At 46.1% G+C, this 5,590-nt stretch overlaps 1 pseudogene; it reads right to left on the reverse strand.

Moving 5' to 3' along the window:
- Nucleotides 1–3,680: 3,680 nt before the first annotated feature.
- Nucleotides 3,681–5,099, reverse strand: LOC114629860 (annotated as a pseudogene).
- Between the last annotated feature and the right edge of the window lie 491 nt (nucleotides 5,100–5,590).

The raw sequence follows: 5,590 nt of genomic DNA on the forward strand, positions 1-5,590 counted from the left end.
GTCTTTCAGCCCTGGATAAATCTGAAACCTGAAAATGGAATTCTTTGAACTCTGCATGGCCAGCTCTGAGCCTAGCCATTTGAAAAGGACCATTGAGACTGCTCAGTACCAAATGTGTTCTCCCAAGTTTAAGCATAATTTTGAGCATCATACATTTGAATATATCACTGGGAATTTGATAGGGTTTCAATCATTCATGATGGCTACCTGTCCCATGGCTGCTCTCATGGCCCTCTGTCTCATGCCTATTTTCTGCCGAGGCTCAGCCCAGCAGAGCTGTCTTCTCAGGGAGTGTGTTTCCTAACAATCTGTACTAGCATGGAAGCTCCCAGTTTCATTATTGTTTTTACCTCCTTTGATGTGGACTTACCTCACCATCTTTGTCTTTCTGAATGCCCTGGACTCTGCCAGAGTGTCCTCTCCTTGTGCAGAGCTTGTCCATCACACCAGTTATCCTGGGATCCCACATGTAGTGAGGGCTTTGCACATCACTATGCTTATAGAATGGCAACTGACCAAAGCACAGATCACACCATTTCACTGAGACAGTCTAGAAGCTGAGGTCACATCTCAGAGCCAGTCTTCACCCTAACTCGTTGTGGATAAGAATGAAGTCAGGCCTCTGAAGGGAATAATGGCCTCCATGGTGCTACAAGAGTCCTGGAGTAGGCACAGATGAGGAAGTGAGGAACAGACTGCATGGCAAGAAGTGGGAATCCAGCACTGTCAGACATCCCACAAAGCACAATCCTAAGGAAATTCAGTGGCAGTTGTCATGGGGACACCCACTGACTGTTCTGTAGAGACCCTCCTCTAGGCTCTTCAAGTCTCGAGACTGAAAAGCGATGATGAGGGTGAGTCAGGAAGAGGTTGATGTCTTTTGGTGACAAGTGACAGGGCTGTCACTAGGAAGACACCAGCATAGAATGAAGGTCTGAAGAGAGGATCAGAGGTTGTACCATGTAGCTTCCAGGTACAGCTTGGCCTCCCATCTTTTTTGCATGCTGCCTCTCACTGTCACAGTCCTTCTGTCCTTATTGTCACCTCAGTGACAACAGCACCTTGTAAGGCCAGGCTGGATGTGCCTCTATGGAGACAGGGCAATCATCACATGAGCTTGAGGGGCAGAGTAGCTTTTTTAGATGATAGTATACCAGAACATGAGCTTCTGTAGGAAATTGTGACCACACTGCAGCTTGCAGTGAAGGGGACCATGTCTACCCACACTGTTCATGTCCATGTTCACTCATACAGGCATTAGATTTCTCAGTAGCATCCCATGGCCTTGGGCTCCACATCTTGACACCATGTCTTCTGTATCTCTAGCATTCCTCATGTGTCTTCTGGCCCTGATGAGGGCACACTTCATTCCCCAAACCCCAGACTCCATCCAAGGTACTGTACATTCTCTCACACTGAACTCCCCCAGAGCTTGATTCTAGACAGTATTCATGGAGAGGCCTCAGAAATTTCAGTCCACTTTGCTTTTGAGCACTGGAAGCTTGGTTATAGAGGATCAGAGTTACAAATGTCTGTGATCTTCTCATTCCTAAGAGTTGGAGAGTACTGGAACACTGGATTAGCAGAGAGTTCAGGGCAGGTTAAGAAATCTGCCGGGACTTAAGTGTTCAAGCTTTTTAGGAAGACAAAGACAGCAGGGAAGAGGAGGCCTCCTAAGCTTCCTTGTCTGCAGGAATTCTGGAACAGTGACAGTTGCTCTGGAGTGACCTGCACTGATGTGGGTTACATTTGATTATAAGAGGTGGTGAGCCTCAGGGTTCCTGATGGTGTTATAGGACACCAGAACACCTGTTACCTTACTCATCATTACTTTGGGGCTCTGGTGGTTTGGGAGTGTATTCTGCTGTCAGGAAGGATTCTGGTACTGGCAGACAGCATGTTTCACAGTGATTAAGGCCTTAGAGGTCCCCTGTCAAATTGGGTGACCTTCAAGAGGTCAGAATATATGCATGCCCTGAGCTTCCTGCCTTCTATAATTCTCCTCTCAGGAGGATTCTGGCCCTAGCAGATAGCATGTTTCACAGTGATTCAAGCTTTAGAGATTCCCTCTCAAACTGCATGACTTTCAAGTAGTCAGGATATATACATTGTCTGCCCCCACACCCACTCCCTTTCCCAAATGGAGAAGCCCATGCATGCTGTTTTTCTCATCTGGTCCCTTGTTGGGAGCTGACTCTTAGCCGAAAGCAGCTATCATCTTTACAGCCATCTCGAGCCATATACCCTGACAAGAGACTTGTTTTCAACAGCCCGAAACAGCTGAGCACACTCTGATAAACATCTTGTTTTGCTGTTTAGTGCCGCCAGCAGCTAGGCACATGTGGTCTTCACACTGCTAGTTAGGTGCACGTGGTCTCCATGCTGCTAGGTGCATGACGTAGTGCCTTCAGCTGAGCTTGTCCACGAGGGCAAGGCACGTGGTAAAGGGTATAAATACCCAGGATTTCCTTTCAATAAACGAGACTTGATCAGACTCTGTCTTGTCTCCATTTTTTTTGCGTTTCTCGCTCCTCCATCCCCACTCTCTCTCTTGCTAGACCCTGACCTGAGGACTGGAGCAGCAGAATGGGCCATTACAAAGTAGCAGAACAGGCCATTACAGTCCCTGGTGTCCAGGGAGACAAGACTATTTTGTTTTCTGTGCATCTTCACAGAGTGAGTGCACCCCATGACTTACCACTCTCCCATTGTGGACAGAAGCAGCCACCTCCCAAAGCTCCTAGATTTCTGGGTGACGGATGCTGAATAGGTGTCATTGAGGATGTCCTGTGCCTGCACAGGAGTTGTCCAAGACAGCACATGTGCTGAATGCATACGTAAACCTTAAAGAACAGAGTTGTGGAAGAAAACCTCCAATCACTGTTCCTTGCTTGCTCTTGAGCAGGTCTCTGCAGGCCTCACAGGGAGCAGATTTCTCCTTGTTGGTAGCAGATCAAATGATGGGAGGAAAGGATAGCCAAGAAGGCCAGTAGTTAGATTCCCAGGACAATCAGTATAAGGTTTTGTTTCCTTGAGCCTGGTGGCAGTGATGATTCTCTGCCAGCTAGTCTGCACTGGATAGGAGGTGACTTGAAAGACCAGAATGGTGCTATATGCCCAGGCTCTGAATACCACTGTAGAGATTCTGGTGACACTGCAACCATCTCCTCTAGAAAGGGCATGCAGGATACACAGGAACTAGGTTTCTAGGTCAGCTTCCCCATGAAGGCATCTAGGCAGCAATGTCAAACTTCACTGGGCTCAGCATACTCTGCCTGCCCAATAGAATTGTAGGGAGCCATTGAGGTGATCCCTTTGTGCTTTGACCATGATCACTCTGCCAGACACTAGGTCCCCAAGTAGAGTCTCTCTGTATAAACTCGTTCCCAACTTACAACAGCTATACAAGTTCCCTTTTCACCCTGGCTGTACCTGTCTCTAGCTGATTACTACTAGTTTATTTGCACCACATGCAACCTAGGCTTGCTCCAGCAGAATTTCTTCTTGAGGCAGTATGCCAAGTAGCAGAGTTTAATTCATATGGGGTAGAAATACAACTGACCATCCAATGAGAACCCAGAAATGTATACATTTTGATTTTACCTATGAAAAGACATGAATAAAGACAAAGAAAATAAAATTCAGACCACAATATTTTACCTATTCATTGGGTTTGGCCTCTATTCTCTTTCAGTAGAACCATTTATTGGAAGATATAAGTGGGTTTTTGTCTTTGGAGCCCTCAGGAAACAACAGAGTCTTGATAGGCAAACCCTGATTCTATTGCATAGCCTCTTGAAGTACTCAATATTCTGAGGAGGTGATGAGGTTTCACTGTCAGTCTAGCTCAGGTGTCAGGGGTATTCCCTCTTCTGATATGCTGCTGCAAACACATGGGGCAGCCACAGCTCCAGAATGGAGGGCACAGGCATTATCTCTGCTCTTCTTCTTCTTGGGACAATGTAAAGCAATGTCAGGCATGGAAGCACTTCTTACCACCTTGTGTCCTTGTAGTGTCAGGGAAATAGGGCCATGTTCTCCTCCTGATGGTCTAATGTAGAGGAGGCCAAAGCTGGGCTCACTGGCCCTTTTCTTTAGTGGAAGACCAGAGATAGAGGGATGTGCTGGTGATGGGGGTGGTGGAGGGCATGAATCCACAAGCTTGGCTGAAGTGGTAGATCCATGCTCAAGCCCCTCACATGACTGTTCTTTTAAGATCCTATATGCCCCCAACAATTCATCATATGTTTGTTTTGGGATTCCGAGAGCTTATTGGCATTAAATCCCATGCCTCAGAGAACGTCTATACTACTGGAATCTGAGTAGGTGTCAGGTGAGATATTCACATCAAATTTTATGAGAATGGATGTTTTCTCAGTGTCTTCAATGGAAGGCCTAGTCTCTGGGGAAACTGGGAATTTGGTGAATTAGGTTTTCAAGGTGCCCAGAGATGTGACTTGGAATGTCACAGATCCCATGACAATCTTTTTCTCTATCCCTTTAGGCATGCTTCCTCTGAAATGGTGGTACCCAGTGGTGATAAATTAGAGTAGCATGCCAAGACTCCACACATCTGCTGCCTTGCCATCATATGGCTCCCATAGTACAAGCTCTGGGGCATAAAAGGCCTTTGTCCCACACTTCCCTTTCAGTAAGGTGTCAGGTCTGTGCTTGGTGGATAGGTCAAAGTCTATGATCTTCACATTACCCTCTGCATCTCTGAGGATTTGCTGGGGTTTCATGTCTTGATGGACAATGTCAAGGCTGTGGGAGTACTTTATAGCTGACACTATCTGTCCGAATATTTTCTTTTTCTCTTCCTCCTGTGGTGGGCCATCCTCCGTTATCAGGTCAAAGAAGTTTCCTCCTGGAGCGCACTCAGTAACTAGATGGACCTGCTTTGATGTTACCCCAACCTGAAAGTGGCTAATGACGTTATGATAGTGTAGTGTACCCAATGTTGATATTTCTGACAGGATCCTCCTGATGTGCTTCTTGATGATCTCTACAGGTTTTATGGTCACAATGTCTTGAGTTTTTCTGTAGCAGACGAGATTCACAGTGCCAAATGCACCCTGGCCAATTGGAAAAAGGATCATATGTGACTCCTGAGATGGTTCTTTCTGGAGTTGCTGACCATGAAGCTAGGTTTCCTAGATGACTCCTGACTGAACTTTATATAGTTTATTCCTTGCTTCCCACCCCTTCTTCATGCTTTATTGCTTTTTTCAATTATGCATCTTCTCATAATTGAACTTTCCTGATTTGTCAGGTATGGTGCCTAGGAGTTGTAGAGAACTTACAGATTCCATGGGATACTCCTATCTCTGCACAAATACCTCCAAGATCCAACCTGTCACACCCTGACCTAGCAATTGGAAAACAAAAATCTACTCTGACATTGTTAGACAGAAGCTTGCTGTGTTCTACTGCTCCCACTCTTAATCTGAAGGCTCTTTGAGAGACATCAATTCTGAGAGGTTGGTTGTTGGACACCAGAGGAGTTTTGGTCCAGTTAAGGTTTTTACAGGCAGGCAGAAAGGTAGTTGGCAAGAGATGTTCTATGTACAGGGAGAAAGGCAATTACAGA

The sequence above is a fragment of the Grammomys surdaster genome, unplaced genomic scaffold (assembly GCF_004785775.1).
Source record: "Grammomys surdaster isolate TR1022 unplaced genomic scaffold, NIH_TR_1.0 318, whole genome shotgun sequence".
In the NCBI taxonomy this organism is placed as follows: domain Eukaryota; kingdom Metazoa; phylum Chordata; class Mammalia; order Rodentia; family Muridae; genus Grammomys; species Grammomys surdaster.